The sequence below is a fragment of the Macrobrachium rosenbergii genome, chromosome 25 (assembly GCF_040412425.1).
Source record: "Macrobrachium rosenbergii isolate ZJJX-2024 chromosome 25, ASM4041242v1, whole genome shotgun sequence".
NCBI lineage: Eukaryota > Metazoa > Arthropoda > Malacostraca > Decapoda > Palaemonidae > Macrobrachium > Macrobrachium rosenbergii.
In genome coordinates, this window is record NC_089765.1 from 14,641,321 (window position 1) to 14,661,320 (window position 20,000).

Below are 20,000 nucleotides of genomic sequence, written 5' to 3' on the forward strand. Positions count from 1 at the left end.
TATTATCGTCTGTAATTGCTTTCAGATGAACACCATGTTCTTTGGAAGATTCAGTTTGAAGTCAATAGCCCTTCGGTGCGCTTGTTTCATGTGAATAGGATTCATTTCCTGATTAATAATCATCATCATCATCATATTCTTTGGAAGCTTGAATTTCAAGTCAGTGGACCTGTAGGCTTTTTCGATAAGAATAGGGTTCATTTTCTGAATAATAATAATAATAATAATAATAATAATAATAATAATAATAATAATAATAATAATAATAATAATAGATCAAGGATACCCGTCGGGATCCTTATAATTGATGGTTCTTTGTCGATAATTGTACTCTTCAGGATAACCTTTCCCCTGCTGCCTGGCTAAGTCTGTCAGTTCAAACTCACAATTAACGTCTATTTGACTGCTGCCTTCCGCCAAGAGGCCTGGTTGATTTTCACTTAGAGAGTTCGGTATATATATTTTCCCGTTGAGATTACCATATTTAGTGGCTTAATTCAACTGTTAATACGTGTGGCCGTTATACTGGACTTGGAAATACAATTCATAGAGTCATAACAATGGCTCACTTAAAGTCAGGTTTTCTGGGATGTAGCCAAAGCCAGATTTTCTGGAATGTTGCCAAAGCCAGATTTTCTGGAATGTAGCCAAAGCCAGATTTTCTGGAATGTAGCCAAAGCCAGATTTTCTGGAATGTAGCCAAAGCCAGATTTTCTGGAATGTAGCCAGAGCCAGATTTTCTGGAATGTAGCCAAAGCCAGATTTTCTGAAATGTAGCCAAAGCCAGAGTTTCTGGAATGTAGCCAAAGCCAGAGTTCCTGGAATGCACCAAAGCCAGATTTTCTGGAACGTAGCCAAAGCCAGATTTTCTGGAATGCATCAAAGCCAGATTTTCTGTAACGTAGCCAAAGCCAGATTTTCGGGAAAGAAAGGCAGATTTTCTGGAATGTAGCCAAAATCCAGGTTATCTGAAATGTAGCCAAAGCCAGATTTTTTGGAATGTAGCCAAAACATATTTTTTAAAGGCTCGGATTATATTATAAAATTGAGGGGGTGTGGGGGGAAACAAGCCCCTTAGGTCAAAACTTTTTCTCCGCGCGTGAGAAAAATACACAGCAGTTTGTAAAGCCTCCTGCTCAACTTTTTCTATGAAATTTGGTTAAGGTGTTTTGAGAGCCTCACAAAATTAAAAATGAACAAGCTGAAAAGGTTTTTTTATTTTACCAAGGGTAAAATAGGTTTTGGTCTTGTAGCAGTAGAATCTTATTATCTCAAGGGTAGACTACGCTTGAATTTTTTAAGGTAACGAGTTGGCCCATATATAAACATGAACTTGAAGTAATATTCTTTTTAACAGAAGAATTAGTAAGTGTCAGAACACTTAGTATTCTTGAGAAAAAAAAAGTGTCAGCCTGAAATTAACAGTATTATTGAAGTAGATATTACTTCGTAATCGTTGAAAAACAATTTTTTTAAACTGAAATCTTGACATTTTAAGAAAATATGCTTCATAATTATTTATCTTAGCACAAATTTTCTAAATGGGAATGATTAATATCTATTATATTTGGCAAAGAATAAACCGCTTTTACTAAGAGCAAAGAAGATTCACAACTTTGTGTAGGAAATAAGTTCAAAGAACGAATTATTCTTTTGAGGGTCTCGTAATGGCGAGTGTTCTCCCTCATAAATATAGAAAATGATAATTAACTCTTTTTGGAACTGAATCCCTAAGGGTCTTTCCAAAGAAAACGTTATATAAGTGCGATCGACGGTTGGTATTAAATTAAGAGAATAATAAGGAAAGACATTTGGGTGGTATTATTGAAACGAGAGAGTAACCATAAAAGCAGATGATTTTTGTAACTGGAAATTCTTCAGATGTTTAAAAACAAAATCACTTTCACAGCTGACAGGAAATTTGGTGAAATTGATAGGAAGTAAAGACAAATTTTTGAGAGAGAGAGAGAGAGAGAGAGAGAGAGAATAACCACAAAACATGATTTTCTCCGTAACTGGAAATTTACATATGTTTTAAAACAAAATCACATCTACAGCTGACAGGAAATTCAGAGATATTGTTAGAAAGCAAATACAAATTTTGTGTGAGAGAGAGAGAGAGAGAGAGAGAGAGAGAGAGAGAGAGAGAGAGAGAGAGAGAGAGAATAACCATAAAAACAGATGATTTTCCGTAACTGGAAATTCTACAGATTTTTAAAGCAAAATACACTTTCACAGCTGACAGTAAATTCGGTGATATTGTTAGAAAGTAAATACAGATTTTGAGAGAGAGAGAAAATAATCATAAAACCAGATGATTTTTCGTAACTTGAAACTTCTACAGATTTTTACAAGCAAAATCACATTCACAGCTGACAGCAAATTCGGTGAAATTGTTAGAAAGTAAATACAAATTCTAAGAGAGAGAGAGAGATGAATGCATAATTTAAAGAACCTTTACGTTCCGAGAACAAACTGACAGAGTTATTTTAAGGCAAAATGGCTTCAAGTATTTGAAAACACATTTTTTCCAAGAGATACACACCCTTCCCTTGACTTACCACCTTTAGAAAAGAGAAAAAAAGCCTAAAAAACAAAAATTCCTTACTCGCCGAAATAGTTCCTGAAGTTAGACGAAAATATCGCCTCGTAAAAAGTACATGGAACCCTTCTCCGGTCAGAATAACCTCATAATTGAAATTCTTCGGCCGCGGCGATATAGATTTCTGAGGGCGCGCCACGGAGATTGTACTGGGTCCAGCGTGTCGTAATACATTACCTGGAGAGTGCCGTATCTGTGAAGTAAGTATGAAAGCAGTATTGAACGTGTGAGTCAATCAATACACAAGAGTGCAGGAAGGGATTGCGTGAATTTCGGATTTCCTACGTGAGTCTTCCATTTCAGAAGCGTATTCACTTTGACCTTCATTTGAGTAAGGTGTCATTTGCACGATGGGTAAGAAAAAAATAATTTTTTTTTTTTAAAGGCACACGGGATGAGCTCTTAATGTTTAATATACGCATTACTTATGCAAATGAGTTCCTGCTAGCAGCGAATGCGTGATAGCGTTTGCATGTAAATACGATAAAATTGTTCCTCATTTGTTAACTCCCGGAGATAGATTGGATCATAGACTTAATTACTCCTAATATCATAAAAAAGGGCTTATTGTGACTGTGAACAAGCTGGAATTAACGAAAGCTATGATCAACTAGTGCCTTTATGACTTAATCCGAATGTTATTTTTTTTTTCTACCACCTTCTTGTAATGAAATTCTAATTAATCGAGAAATGTGATTTTATTTTCCTTTTCTTTTCCTTGAGCGATGTACGAAATTAGGAATGCGATTCTTGTGCGCCCATGTACTGATATGATATAATTCTTTTGTCACTGAATATTTGATAAAGGTCATGAAATTACAGCAATAAAATGATGATATAATTCCCATTTTTAAGGTAAGATAATGATATGATTCACATTTTTAATGTGAAATGATATGATTCACATTTTTAAGGTGAAATGATGATGTGATTCACATTTTTAATGTGAAATGATTATATGATTCACATTTTTAAGGTGAAATGATGATATGATTCACATTTATAAGGTGAAATGACGATATGATTCACATTTATAAGATGAAATATGATTCACATTTTTAAGGTGAAATGATGATATGATTCACATTTTTAAGGTGAAATGATAATATGATTCACATTTATAAGGTGAAATATGATTCACATTTATAAGGTGAAATATGATTCACATTTTTAAGGTGAAATGATGATATGATTCACATTTTTAATGTGAAATGATGACATCATTCACATTTTTCAGGTGAAATGGTGATATGATTCACATTTTTAAGGTGAAATGACATAATTCACATTTTTAAGGTAAAATGATAGCATAATTCGCATTTGTAAGGTCAGAGTTATTATATATAACTACATTTGTAAAGGAAAGACGTAATCTTTACATATATAGGGATACAGTAATGACAGATACATTTTCAAGGAACAAATGGTACTGTAATTCACATTTCAAGATGAAACAATTATACAATTCACATTTTCAGGTGAACGAACTCTGTCATTTTAACAGAGACTAACGTGAGAGTGATATATATATATATATATATATATATATATATATATATATATATATATATATATATATATATATATATATATACATACATACAGTATATAGCCAAGCGTGATCAAGTCGAATATTTTTGGCATATTCTCGTGTGGAGTCAAGTGCTGGTAAAGCATTTACGCCTCACTCGACACTTTTTATTGGACACTTTCAGTCGACACACGAATGGAGGAGATTCGGAATGAGTTGCGAAAGTTGGCGTACATTATTTTAATTTCAAAACGTGGAAATGCGTCGTAATCTTTCACGTTCGTATATCACAAATGAATCGCCTTCATGAGAGACATTATTATTATTATTATTATTTATATTATTATTATTATTATTATTATTATATTCGGAAGAAGAACCCTATTTATATGGAACAAGCCTACACACACACACACACACACATTATGTGTATGTGTATATATATATATATATATATATATATATATATATATATATATATATATATATATATATATATATATATATATATATATATATATATATATTTCACACATTACGGTAATTCAGACCTTGATATTTCACCAGTCCCTGAAGAATGACCTCTCTCGAAAAAAAATAGAAAAATCGTGACATCTTCTAACGAGCGAGGAAATCAATAATTGCTGAATGTCACGAATTCATTATTCAAAAACCTTTTGAATATTTCGTGGTCTGAGTCTCTCTGAGCTGATGCGATGGGCCGCGGTTCCTTTTTGTGAATTATTTTCGTTTTCATTCTACTCTCTCTCTTTCAGGTGTTTTGTCGTTTGGTTGTCTTTGGTTTTGCGTTGATTTTTGTTGTAGTGCTGTTGGGAAGTAGAAGATTTTGGAATTAACCTCTTTTTTATGGGTCGGTTTCTTTGTTTTTTTTTTTTTTTTTTTTGGTAAAAGTGGCTTATGTTGATATGGATTTTTTTAATTAACTGAAAGATACAATTTATATATATATATATATATATATATATATATATATATATATATATATATATATATATGTGTGTGTGTGTATATATATATATATATATATATATATATATATATATATATATATATTTATATATATATATATACAGTATATATACATAAATTGACTGATAGATAGATGGATAGACAGAGAGGTATATGTACTGTATATACATACATATATATACACATACATATATGTGTATGTATATACATACATGTATATTCCACAGAAGACAAACAAATTCCTACAGAACAAGAACACGACTCAAAGAAACAAAAGCGGAGGAATTCAAACTTATCTCTCCCCCCCCTCCCAAAAAAAGGAGGGTCATAACACGGAGTTTTACGCCACACCCTTGAGACGCCATCTAGCGTGAAACAGGGTGATGGACCACCTGGGATAACTCACCTACACAAGAAGAAGAAGAAGAAGAAGAATTAGAAGAAAGAGGAGGATTCATTAAAAAAATTATTTCCGTTGGGTTACTTTTCATTGAAAAATTTTTACCTTTCATTTTAAAAATTACTACTTTAATTGAAAACAGGATTGTTTTTCACTGAAAAGGGATTATTTTTCATTGAGTGAAGGATTTTTTTTCGTTGAACAAGGGCTTATTTTTAAAGGATTACTTTTCATTGAAGAAAGGATTACTTTTCGTGGAAAAAGGATTATTTTTAAAGGATTATTTCTTATGGAAAAAATTATTTTTAAAGGTTTTAAAAAGGATCAGTTTTCATTGAAAACAGGGTTACTTTTCATTGAAAAAGCATTATTTTTAAAGGATTACTTTTCATTGAAAAAAAAAAGGATTACTTTTCATAACGATAACAAAGTGTTAATCCGTCATGATAAACGAACTTTTGTTGACGAGTTTAATTTAGACGCGTACGTTTTAGTGTGTACACGCGCTCACAAGTACACTAAAACGCCCAAACCTCTACCAAGAAAAAGGAATTGCCGGTATCGACCAGCATTCCAACTGGAATCCAACTATCACTCCCACTAACAATCATCGTGTGTCGCATTCCACGACGAGCTGGACCTTCAAACAAAAATAAATAATAAAAAAATCGCCTGACTGACCTAATTATTGGCAGCTCTTCAATATTCGCCTCATTTTTATTATTTCATTCGAAGCAAATCACATTATCAGCGATACTCCGTGCAGTGGAAGGACTCAGTTCTTCATTATTTCACGGATTTCGGCGTCAGACTCGTGAATTTAAAAAGATCCGCATTGTATTTCTCGTAGTTATTTCAGCTTCGTTTAGCTTAATAAATAGCCTGGTTTAATCATAGCCTTTAGAATATTATTGATAGCATTCAGGACGCTGAAATGCTCATATATTTCGCAAATGTAAATTTCAACAACTGGAAAATATTTTATTGCGATGACGCAAGGCAAATGAATTGCGAGGTATAACATTCGTATTATCTTGTATGTATGATTTACTAAATTATTTTATATCCCAAGTCTCTAATGAGAATGGATATAACTCCACTTAAAAGAGGTTTTAAACACTTTTATATCCATTTGAAATATATGACTTGTAATTATGTCTTCTATTTGAAATATATGACTTAATTATATCTTCTATTTTATCTGTGGACGTCGTTGGACTACTCTCCATAAAGCTGACATCAATTTGGGATCTGTTGTATGTGTGGACTTCTTTGGACTTCTTTCCATAAAGCTGACATCAATTTGGGACTTTTAATACTCATAATTAACAGAACATTTCATTTTATACTTTTACAACAGGTAATATTATTGATATCATTGCTATCAATCATAGATCAACTGATCCTATAACATATACTAAATGCAATCATATTACTACTGTTAGCTACATATTGCCATTCTTTTCTCCTATTGTCCTCATTTCGTCCTTATTATTCTCTTACTCCTGACCTTTAAAATAGAAAACAACACTACTTTACAGTGGATATCAAAATGAAAGGTCCAAATCTCCTCCTAAGTCTCTGCAAGAGTGAAAGGAAATCCTATACGCCCAATTTTTGCCAGTACACCTTTAGTTTATTCTAGTGCAACTGGAATAATTATTATTATTATTATTATTATTATTATTATTATTATTATTATTATTATTATTATTATTGCTAAGAAATTCTCAATCTCGTGAAAAACAGTTTTGTGTAATAAAAATCCACAATTATATAGCAAAAATTCAATGTCATATATTAAACTGTTTACTATATAACTGTGGATTATTATTATTATTATTATTATTATTATTATTATTATTATTATTATTATTATTATTATTATTATATATCTCTAAGTTAAAACCTCGGTAATTTCCTCTGCAGAGTAGAGAGAGAGAGAGAGAGAGAGAGAGCCATGATATATGAATGCGTGTTTGACGTCCAAATCACTCCAGCAGTTCTAAAATGTCATCGAGTTAATTATAATATTATGATTAACGCTGTTGCAGCCTTTGTCACTGGAGAAAGAATTGAATGAAGAAAGAGAAATATTTCGTCTCAGTCCAACAGTGAGAAGAAAGTGGGTGTCTAAAAAGAAGTGGGAGTGTGTGCAACAGAAGTGTAAGTGTGGGAGTGTGTGTGTAACAGAAGTGTAAGTGTGGGGAGGTGTGGCAACAGAAGTGTGGTGAGCAAAACTGAAGTGTAAGTGTGGGAGTGTGTGTAACAGAAGTGTAAGTGTGGGAGTGTGTGCAACAGAAGTGTAAGTGTGGGAGTGTGTGCAACAGAAGTGTAAGTGTGGGAGTGTGTGTAACAGAAGTGTAAGTGTGGGAGTGTGTGCAACAGAAGTGTAAGTGTGGGAGTGTGTGCAACAGAAGTGTAAGTGTGGGAGTGTGTGCAACAGAAGTGTAAGTGTGGGAGTGTGTGTAACAGAAGTGTAAGTGTGGGAGTGTGCAACAGAAGTGTAAGTGTGGGAGTGTGTGTAACAGAAGTATTAGTGTGGGAGTATGTGAAACGGAAGTGTAAGTGTGGGAGTGTGTGAAACCGAAGTGTAAGTGTGGGAGTGTTTGCAACAGAAGTGGGAGTGTGTGAAACACAAGTGTAGGTGTAGGAGTGTGTGTAACAGAAGTGTAAGTGTGGGAGTGTGTGAAACCGAAGTGTAAGTGTGGGAGTGTGTGTGTAACACAAGTGTAGGTGTGGGAGTGTGTGCAACACAAGTGTAGGTGTGCCAGTGTGTGTGACACAGAAGTATTAGTGTGGGAGTGTGTGCAACAGAAATGGAAGTGTGGGTGCATGTGATGTGACGATGCATACGTATGTAAAGCACAGATTTATATATACTGGTTTATCTTGTTAGTTTACGAGTGTCCAAACTTGCATGCAGAATACACCGATTTGTCCATACATGTACGCCAATGTTTGTAAACACATACCAAACGTATTCGAAAAGGTTGACAATATACGCAAACTATACATTTTTCAAAAGGCCACCAGACATATACAAAGTATATATACAGTATATATGCAAAAAGGCCACGCATGTTTATCTTTGTTTATCTCGCCCGAACACGCATCATCATCATCATCATCATCAAATAAAAGTTATCCTTAGTATTAAAACGCTTCTCGTCTCTCTCTTGTCTTCTGCAGAAAGTGTCGTGGATCAGAGAGACCTCCTCCAGCCTTGTCTGCTCCATGAGAACCTCTACGTGAACGACCAGAGACTGTTCGTTTCTCACTCACGACACTCACGGAACGCCCACCACTCTCAGGTGAGTAGCAAGCCTTCAGGTACGACTTATTCTCCCCCGCCCGCCCCCCAAGAGAGCGACTTACGAGGCTTTAGAGGGGATTATCATCGCCCCGTGGGCGGGCTGGACGTAAATCAGATAAAGCTAGGTGGTGCTTGCGTACTTAACGTACGTGCTTGCGTTGCTTGCGTGGTGCTTCCGTGGCTTCTCAGAGCCTTACACCCCCTCAACCCCCAAAGAGTGACTTACGAGGCTTGAGAGGGGATTATCATTGCCCCGTGGGTGGGCTGGATATAAATCAGACTCTACGCAGCTAGGTGATTTTTGTATGTGCGTGTGTAGTGCTTGCGAGCGTCCCCGGGCTTTCTTCATCGCGTACGTGCCTGCAGGATGGTTTGGGGTATGAAAAGGTGGCTACGATTTCAAGATGCCATTCGTCTCTTTCCTTGCCCTGTGAACTCAAAACAACCCCTCTCACCTAACCCCCAAGATCTGACTCCACCAAAGTTTGACCCAACTGAAATATTGGACTGTGTGGTTCATTGCAACTTTTTTTTTTTCGGGGGTGCCAGGGTCTCTTCAACCCTCCTGCCCAAATTAAGTCCTCGTGTTCATTAGGGGTCGTTTGGACGAGTTGACCACAGGAAGGCACCCTAAAGAATTAAGGCTCTGTAAAAAAAAAAAAAGTTTCAGGTCGTCTGACCCTGACGAATGGATTTGTGATTCCTTTTCGAAGGAAGATTGGGACTTGGTTCATTCCTGTATTGTCTCTCTTTCCTTTCTTTTTATTCCTGTTTTTCCTTATTCCCGTTCATTCCTGTATTGTCTCTTTCCTTCCTTTTATTCTTATTTTTCTACTCCTTCTTCTTCTCTTTCTTCTTCTTCTTCCTTATTCCTATCGTCCATTTGATGTTATGTTGAAGGAAGATTGGGACTTGGTTCATTCCTGTATTTTCTCTTTTCTTCCTTTAATTCCTATTTTTCCTTATTCCTATCGTCCATTTTATGTTATGTTATCGATTTGGAAACTTGCCCATTTATGTGTTACTTATAATTCCATACCTAATGAGTACAAATTTATATACATGTCTATACAACAGTCTTCATAAACTAGTGCGAATGGAAATTTATATACATGTATACAGAGAAACGTATTCATAATTCGTGTCTTCATTTTCCATGACTTTCCCCAAGCATAAAGGAATCTAAGTGCTTTCAGCTGATATCTAATCTTTCAGTCACGTTAACCCTTCCCAAATTCGACTTGAGGTCACAAGCACATTTGCATGAATGCTTTTACCACACGATAAATCATTCCAGGGTGACGCTACGTACTGGCTTCATGGTCATGTTCATATTCGACCCATTATCCAACCCGACACAACCCAACCTCATTATCTTTTCGCGGCGTGAAACGAAAGATTTTCGTAAGGTAACGACCGCTCTTTCTCTGTCTCGCGTGCGCCTAGATTTGGCGGGGAATGAAGGAATGTAGCAGACGTCAAACAAGAATTTTCTCTCTGCGTGCGACTAGATCTGACGGGCGTTCTGTCAAACCGCGCGAATCCGAACGTAAATCCTTCGCAACCTAAAGATTTACCTTGCGAACCGCAGTCATTACGAAGTTTAATGTCCTTTTGCCGGCGAGGGCTTCCGGAGACTTACCGTTACCAGTTTTTGCTTTAAATATCACCGAAAGCATTTTGTCCCCCGCAGTAAAAAAACGCCTGCGTGCAAAAATTCCCCCCCTCTGATATACAACACCTCTGGAGACGTTTAAATTTACAAAGACGTCAGACTTATTACGCGTAATTGATCCGTATTTTACGCCGAGTAACACTCTAGGATTGAGTAATTACAGCTTACGGAGCATTACATAGGTTACTGTTGAATAATCGATGCGCGTAATTCCGGCAAGGAGGGGTTACGGTATTGCTTACAGAATTACAAGAGGTAAGTGGTCTGCATATTTGTGTGTGTGTGTGTGTGTTTGTTACTAGGAATTTCGTGAGACATTTGGTTCGCGTCGCAAATCTCCATTTTTGTGTTTCGGTAGACGACCATTATGCTGCCATGTTTGTTTTGTTCATACAGTAGTTGCTGTCAAAAGTAACATCATTATATATATATATATATATATATATATATAGTTATATATATATATATATATATATATATATATATATATATATAGATAGATAGATAGATAGATAAATAGGTTCATTGTACTTCACAGTACGATACTTATCAATGATAATGATAAAGTCCATGATATATATTGAGAGATTTCATTTTATTATTATTATTATTATTATTATTATTATTATTATTATTATTATTATTATTATTATTGCTCTTCGCGGTATTATACTTATCAGGACTAATGATAAAGTTCAAGATTTGTATGGAGAGATTATTATTATTATTATTATTACAACAGCCGCCCCGCCCCCTTTGCAAAGGTGCTTTCAGAATCACGCGACAGCCACCAAAATTTCCCAAGAGAAAATCCCCACGGAGGCGGGGGTAGGGGCGATACATTTGCAACACTGCCAACAACAGATCATCGTACATCGTGCTCTTCCACGGCGTTTCAGTCCAGCGTGCGAAACCGTACGCGGAAGATTCCCTCCCGAAGTGCGAATATCATATCCGTAACGACCCCATTACCGTAATTACTATATCATAGACGGGGCGTGCAATTATCCTCGGAACGACCACACCTGCGCTGCGAGGGAGGTCGTTAAATGCATGTCCTTGTCGTATTCCATGTGCGCAATTAGGCGCGGTATTGCCATTCCAGCGGTCTCGGATTATTTCCGCGGCGCGTAATACAAACAAGCCTATGTCCATTACATGTTGATGGCTGTTCCATGACTGTTGTTGTTCCGCGAGTGCTCCATGACTGTTGTTGCTCCAGCCGCGTTGCTCCCCGTAATTTCAAGTGTCGACAGCGACCTTATATTCTTCGATGTCAGAATGCAGGTAATGGCTTCACTCACTGTTATTGTTAGGTAGGATCGAGACGCCTTCGAAAGCAAAGCTTGATTCCGAGAACGGCGCGGTCCCTCTCGAACGGCTGCTAATTGGCAACTGAATGCCCTCGCTAAGGGGTTTGTTTTATAAAGGAGTCTGTTCTCGTCAGTTGTAACTTCTGCTGCTTCTTCTTCTTCTTCTCGTAAAGCAACGAAAGAACGCACAGGCTTCCGGTTTCTTAGAACTGTCAGTTCCTGTTATTTCGAAGATGATCTTCCGCCTCTCTCTCTCTCTCTCTCTCTCTCGGCACCACTGTTGCTTGAGAATTTAGCATTGTCAGTTCCTGTTATTTCGAAGATCTCTCTCTCTCTCTCTCTCTCTCTCTCTCTCAAAGAAGCGCCACTGTTGCTCGGGAGAGAGATAGAGAGAGAGAGAGTTACGGTCACGAGGCCAATTAGGAGACATTGGTTGAGTTCCCGGGCCTGGGAGTGCTGTAAGTAGCGTCGTTCCCGCTCGCTTCGCTAACATTAGCAAATAGCGGGCTGGATTTTCACCTGATGTTGTAGGCTTATTTTCCGGGCTTAGTTTTGACTTTTCGAGGCTTATTTTTTTTCCTTTTCTTTTTTGTTTGCTGATTAATATTGCATCTTCTCTTCTCTTTCTCTCTCTCTCTCTCTCTCTCTCTCTCTCTTTATATATATATATATATATATATATATATATATATATATATATATATATATATATATATATATATATATATATTATATATATATATATATATACATACATATATTTATATATACACATATATATAAAAAGTGTATTTGTATGTATACATAACATATGTATATTATACATGTATATAAACACATGTAAACCAAAATATTTGTGTACGCAATTATTTGAACCAACATTCGCCTCAAATCATCATTGTTTTATGAAGCTTGTCAAACTCTCCCTTGCAAAATCCTTTGACCTTTCTCTCTCTCTCTCTCTCTCTCTCTCTCTCTCTCTCTCTCTCATTTGTTAAGAGGTAAATAAAATAACCCTAACGAGTGAGAAAACCCCAGTGAACGTTATTTTATATAGAGTCTTAACGCATCGCCCATGTCAGTAGGCAGCTTTAGATAGATTACGGTGGGAAGTATTCAAAGGATGTCCTATAATCCGCAGATCCTCTTGAGTTCCTAGTGAACCAGTGTTTAAAAAAACGAAAACTATGTGTGTGTGTGTGTGAGAGAGAGAGAGAGAGAGAGGACGCAGTTTTTTATGTGTTTAATGTTTGGGGTCCATCACAGGTACCGGTATTGGAGTAAGTTCATTTGTTTATTTTATACGAGAGAGAGAGAGAGAGAGAGAAAGGTGAGTCTCAGTTTTTATTTGTTTAATGTTTGGGATCCCTCGCAAAGACCAGTATTGCAATTAGTTCATTTCTTTATTTTGTACGAGAGAGAGAGTGAGAGAGAGGTGGGTCTGAGTTTTTATTTGTTTAATATTTGGGATCCCTTGCAAAGAGGTATTGCAATTAGTTCATATACAAGAAAAAGAGAGAGAGAATTATTAAGAGTGGTTAGGCTTCGAAAATCCTTATTGAAAACATATATTCTTCTTACTGTCCACATCATTTGAGCAGTTTAGGCAAACACAGACAGAGAAAAGTATCTTTGAGAGAGAGAGAGAGAGACATATAAGTTCTCGAAATTCCGATCGTCTGTTCGCATAACTCACTGAGGTGAGGTGGTGATAGCTATGCAATGGAGAGAGAGAGAGAGAGAAAGGGAGGAAAACTTTCCCGATAGCTGTCTCTAATTCGCTTGTGTCGAGCAAAATCTCGACCAAACGATTGGTCAGCCGATGTAGCGTGACAAAACATCGTCCTGTATTGTCAGTTTATGTTACAGTTTGCAATTTGGCTGGGTTTTTTATTTTCATTTTTTTCCGTGAGTCTTTTTTTTTTTCGTCGGCATTGCCAAGTGGTGTAAAATAGTTACTTTTTCCTATTTTGTTTTGGTATCTTTTCAACAAAGCCTGTCGTAGTATTTTTCATTAATTTTATTAAGTAGGACACTGTTTAAAATGTCGTGTTTTTGTTTTTCGTTAATCTTGTTTTTCATCGACCTTGCCAAATGTCGTGGTTTTTTCTTTCTTATTTTATTTTAGTTCCAATTCAGCCAAGCCATTTGTAATGTTTCCTAATTAATATTCTGAAAATTTTAAAAAATTCATTCGTGAGATTTTGTTTGATTTGAAAACATTAATTTTATTAAATAGAAAATTGTTTAAAAATCGTGCTTTTTATTAAGTTGAAAAAATGATTGAGTGATTAAGTCACACTTGTGGCTGATTCCACTCAAACCTGAGATAAGCACAAACAACATAAATAACAAACAAGTACAAAGATATGACAGATAATATAAGGACATGACATGGCATGTAAGGAAGACTTAGAATTAAGAGAATAATATTTGATAATTGTCAGTTTCTTGATTTGTGACTGTTAATTACCTGCATTTTACCTGAGAGTTAAGTAATTAGGCGGTTGGAATCTCTCTCTCTCTCTCTCTCTCTCTCTCTCCTTCCTTATAACGCTAGTAGCTACCTCCGTCTACCCTCAGTGTTGTAGTCGACTGGAATTTCAGGTCGTGACCCTCTCTCTCTCTCTCTCTCTCTCTCTCTCTCTCTCTCTCTCTCTCCTTGAATACCTATCTGCACCTCACCTGACAGAGTTAGACAAGCTGACGACAGGATTTCTATAACTCCAAAGCTCTCTCTCTCTCTCTCTCTCTCTCTCTCTCTCTCTCTCTCTCTCAACATTATTTCATTAAAACTTTCTGGTCCAGCTAGTCGCCCCCAAGTCATCAAAAACATCTTCATTCAATTATAGAAGACCATTAGACTCTCGGCCCGAGTTTTGCTGGAATCATGATTTCGGTGAATGATAGATGTTTATTTTTTCTATTAATGGTATCTGGGATTGAGCGTATGTGCAAACATGCATACGTACATACATACATACATATATTTATCTGTATATATATCTATGTATATATGTATATATTTATTTATTTATTTATTTATTTATATCTGTATTCTATACCCACTCGTGATTGTGATGCACGAGAGAGAAAGATAGAGAGAGACAGAGAGAGAGAGAGAGTGTGTGGAGAGAAAGACATAAAAAGAGAGTGGGAGATAGGGAGAGAGAGTGATAAAGAAGAGGAGAGAGAGAGAGGGAGAGAGTTTTGCACTGCATGAAAGCAGAGAATCTCAATTTTTACAGCAACGGCGAATTCCTATAAATCAGGACTCATTTGCCGATGTGTTCGCCAGCTAATTGGTAGTATTTTGCCAGAACGCCCTGGACCACCTGATCAAAAACATTACGAAAATCCAATAAGGTTTTTCCATAAGTCTATTCGGAAACAGAAATAAAGTTTCTGCACTGTACTAGATCTGTTTTCGTCTATTTATTTGTGTGTGTGTGTGTGTGTGTTTATGATTTATTAAGAAGTATCCCCCAAGAATTTATAAGATTCCATCAGAGGCTTATCTATAAGTTTTGTGCCCAAGATCTTAGATAAATTATTTTTGCAGTGTCACTGACATATTATATAGCTTCCTCCTAGCGTCCTAGGAGAGCTGTTAATCAGCTCAGTGGTCTGGTAAAACTAAGGTATACTTAACTTGTGGACAATGACACAAAGAAACCTCAAAATTCCCCAGCATATTTGCTCCTGCTACTTAACCAGGCTGAATTTCTTGGCAGAATAACTTGGGAACACAATTTTTCTGATATTTTTTCGGAAGCCTACTTACAGACTTTGTATGTCATTCATTTCAGAATTGTCAGTTGAATAACGTATAACCACTGGGATTTTGAATTGAATGAGTCAATTCGTGGATTTTTTTATTTAAAGAGTCAATTTGATAACCTGTATTCATTGGAACTATGAACTGAGAGAGTCAGTTTGACAGACTTGTATTTAGAGGAACTTTGAATTTAAATATTCAGTTTGATAACCTATAACCACTTTAACTTGGAATTTCAAGAGCCAACTTGATAACCTATAACCACTGGAACTTTGAATTTAAATATTCAACTTGATAACCTATAACCACTGGAACTTTGAACGTAGAAATAATGTTGCCATATGTGCAGCTCTTTAATAGTCTTCAAACGCCTCCCACCCTTTTCACAAGTGAGAATTCTACTACCTTTCCCTCTACCTGTAGAGGTTCTGCCGAAGAAACACGACCCTCAGCTGTCCTGAGCTGGTAGTGGAAATGGCTTGGAGGAGGAAATACGAGAGAGAGAGAGAGAGAGAGAGAGAGAGAGAGAGAGAGAGAGAGAGAGAGAGAGAGGCCTCCTGCCCTACTGAAGACTGAAAAGTGGAGACAGGAAATATCATAAATGTGTGTGTGATAGAGAGAGAGAGAGAGAGAGAGAGAGACCTCCTGCCCTACTGAAGGACAGAAAAGAGGAGAGAGGAAAAATCTGAGACAGAGAGAGAGAGAGAGAGAGAGAGAGAGAGAGAGACATATGAACCTGGAGAAGTGGTTTAGCCTAAACAAACAAAAGAGTTCCGCAGTCCTTTAGCTCTTATGTGTGTGGTGCTTACCACACGTCCCTATACCCTCCTCCTCCTCCTCCTCCTCCTCCTCCTCCTCCTCCTCCCATTCACCGGGCCCTCACTGCTGACAGTCAATACAAGAACAACAGATTTCGGGGGACGGTACCCGTTTGGACAGACGATGAGAGAGAGAGAGAGAGAGAAAGTAACGTACCTGCCTGCGGTATTTGGCGTTACTTATATATGGATTCCTTTAGAAGACGAATGGAGGTGATTTCGCGTCCAAGTCCATTTGCAGATAAAAAATAAATAAATAAATTTAACTTGTCGTTTTACAGCAATTGCTGTTAAATAAAAAAGAATAAGTGTCCACTTTTCTTGTGTGCGTTTGTGTGTGTGTGTATGTGTAAGTAAGTGTGTATTTGTGTGTATGTTTAGATAGATATTGAAGTATATTTCTTAAGAATGCATTCCAACACCGATTCCGAATGCTGCGTGCGTGGCCTAATGGCCATTTGCATAAAAGCACAGAAAGGAATTGATTCGTAATTGTCCTTATACATTATACATTCGTACATACATTGTTTATATATATATATATATATATATATATATATATATATATATATATATATATATATATACAGACAGATAGACATAAACAATTAGACTAATATTAAATTTTCAATTATTTTTCTCCTTAAGTACTTAGGTAGAATATTATCCTTTTGAGAAATACTTTTATTATTATTATTATTATTATTATTATTATTATTATTATTATTATTATTATTATTATTATATTTAACAAGATGCGAGTATTCAAGTCAAATATTTTCCACACAGATATGCTGTATACATTATTATTATTATTATTATTATTATTATTTTCCCTATTTGAAAAGTAGTAGGTGATCACTCCGTAATACCGATTACATAACATGATCTATAATACAGGTTCCATAATACGGATCCATAATATGGGTTCCATAACATGGATCCGTAATATGGGTCCTAATACAGATTCCATAATACAGATCCATAATAACAGATTCCATAATACGGGTTCCATAATACAAATTCCATAATATGGATCCATAATACAGGATTCCATAATATGGTTCCATAATACGGATCCATAATATGGGTCCATAATACGGGTTCCGTAATACAAATTCCATAATATGGATCCATAATACAGGATTCCATAATATGGATCCATAATACAGGTTTCCGTAATATGGTTCCATAACCATAATACGGGTTCCGTAATACAAATTCCATAATATGGATCCATAATACAGGATTCCATAATATGGATCCATAATACAGGTTTCCGTAATATGGTTCCATAACCATAATACGGGTTCCGTAATACAAATTCCATAATATGGATCCATAATACAGGATTCCATAATATGGATCCATAATACAGGTTTCCCCGTAATATGGTTCCATAGCCATAATATCGGGTTCAGACAAATTCCATATTATGGATCCATAATACAAGTTTTGTACAGCGTATGGATCCATAATACAGGTTTCCGTAATATGGTACCATAATACAGGTTCCATAATACGGATCCATAATAGGGGTCCATAATACAGATCCATAATAACGGATTCCATAATACGGGTTCCGTAATACAAATTCCATAACATGGATCCATAATATGGTTCCACAATAGGGATTCCATAAAACAAATCCATAATACAGATTCCATAATGTGGATCCATAATGTAGATTCCATAATACGAATTCATAAAGCAGATTCCATAATATGGATGCATAATACGGATTCTATAATATGGATCCTTAATACAAGTTACGTAATAAAGATCCATAACACGGATTCTGTAATACGGATCAAGAATACGGATTCCATATTACGGATCCATAATATAGATTTCATAATATGGATTCCCTAATTCGGATCCATAACGCGGATTCCATGCTCCTTAATACTGGTTCCATAACTTCATAATATGGATTCCATAACTCCATAATACGGATTCCGTAACCCCACAATACAGATTCTGTAACCCCACAATACAGATCCCGTAACCCCACAATACAGATCCCATAACCCCACAATACGGATCCCATGCGGGATGGACTGAACGCCATGTCCGCTTTATCTGTGCTTGTTATACACAGTGTTTAAAGCGTTCCTTTCACTCGTGTGGGTCTATTCTTTTGTGCCGCTTATTGAGCGCCATGATGCTTGAAAGCATTATGCATGCTTGGTGCATGGTTGTGCGCGGTGTGTGTGTGTGTGTGTGTGTGTGCGTGTGTGTAAAGTAATGTTTCAAACATCACTGTCAAATAAAATAACTACATGTCATATAATATATATATATATATAGTATATATATATATATATATATATATATATATATATATATATATATATATATATATATATATATATATAATGTATATAAACAACATATTATTAATATATATATATATATATATATATATATATATATATATATATATATTGTAATAAGTTTGGTTATATATTTCTCTTATTATATATATATATATATATATATATATATATATATATATATATATATATATATATATATATATATATATATATATATATATATATAATATATATATATATATATATATATATATATATATATATATGTGTGTTCATTTATTTATGGGCCTTTAGCGATCGCTCGCAAGCGATCTCACCCCTGGGGCATCCTTGCCAACGGAGCGTCTTTGAATGGGGGTTTATTTTTGCCAGGGGTGGACCCTTCCCCATTCTCAGCTCCATCAGCTAGCCAAGAGAGATGGAATCCTCAGTCTTCTGACCCTACATCATGTGGATGGGTAAGTCACTGAAGAACCTCCAGACTCCTGACGGTGCACCTTCGATGTCTTAGTGCCCCTGCCACACTGGGATCAAATATTTTGCATATATAAAAGGCATGAAACTTACGGGTTTTTACGTCGCGCCAGTGGTTGCCACTGTAGTATATGCAAGAACTTGATCCAATATGCATTGCTTAACCCATATTTTGCATACATAAAAGGCATGAAACTACGGGTTTTTACGCCTACCAGAGGTTACACTGTAGTATATGCAAGAATGGAATCCAGTATGCATTGCATAACCCATATTTTGCATATATAAAAGGCATGAAACTTACGGGTTTTTACGCCACACCAGAGGTTGCCACTGTAGTATATGCGAAATAGGCTTCTCTCCCTCATAACCCCAAAGAAGTGGGATCCAGTATGCATTGCATAACCCACATTTTGCATATATAAAAGGCATGAAACTTACGGGTTTTTACGCCGCGCCAGAGGTTGCCACTGTAGTATATGCAAGAATGGGGTCCAATATGCATTGCATAACTCAATATTTTCCTATATAAAAGGCATTGAACTTACGGGGTTTTACTCCACGCCAGAGGTTGCCACTAGAGTATATGCAAGAATGGGATCCAGTGTGCAATGCATAATCCAATGTGCAATGCATAATCCAATTCACATATGAAGTAGGCATGAAACTTACGGGTTCTTACGCCGCGCCAGTGGTTGCCTACCAAGCATATGTGATTCGGCATTGATACCCCATTCCCGAGGGTATCATGTGGCAGGAGAGCG

General features: G+C 36.0%; 1 pseudogene; it reads left to right on the forward strand.

The window, feature by feature from the left end:
- LOC136852348 (uncharacterized) overlaps nt 1–20,000 on the forward strand; it is a 302,795-nt pseudogene that overhangs the window by 149,051 nt on the left and 133,744 nt on the right.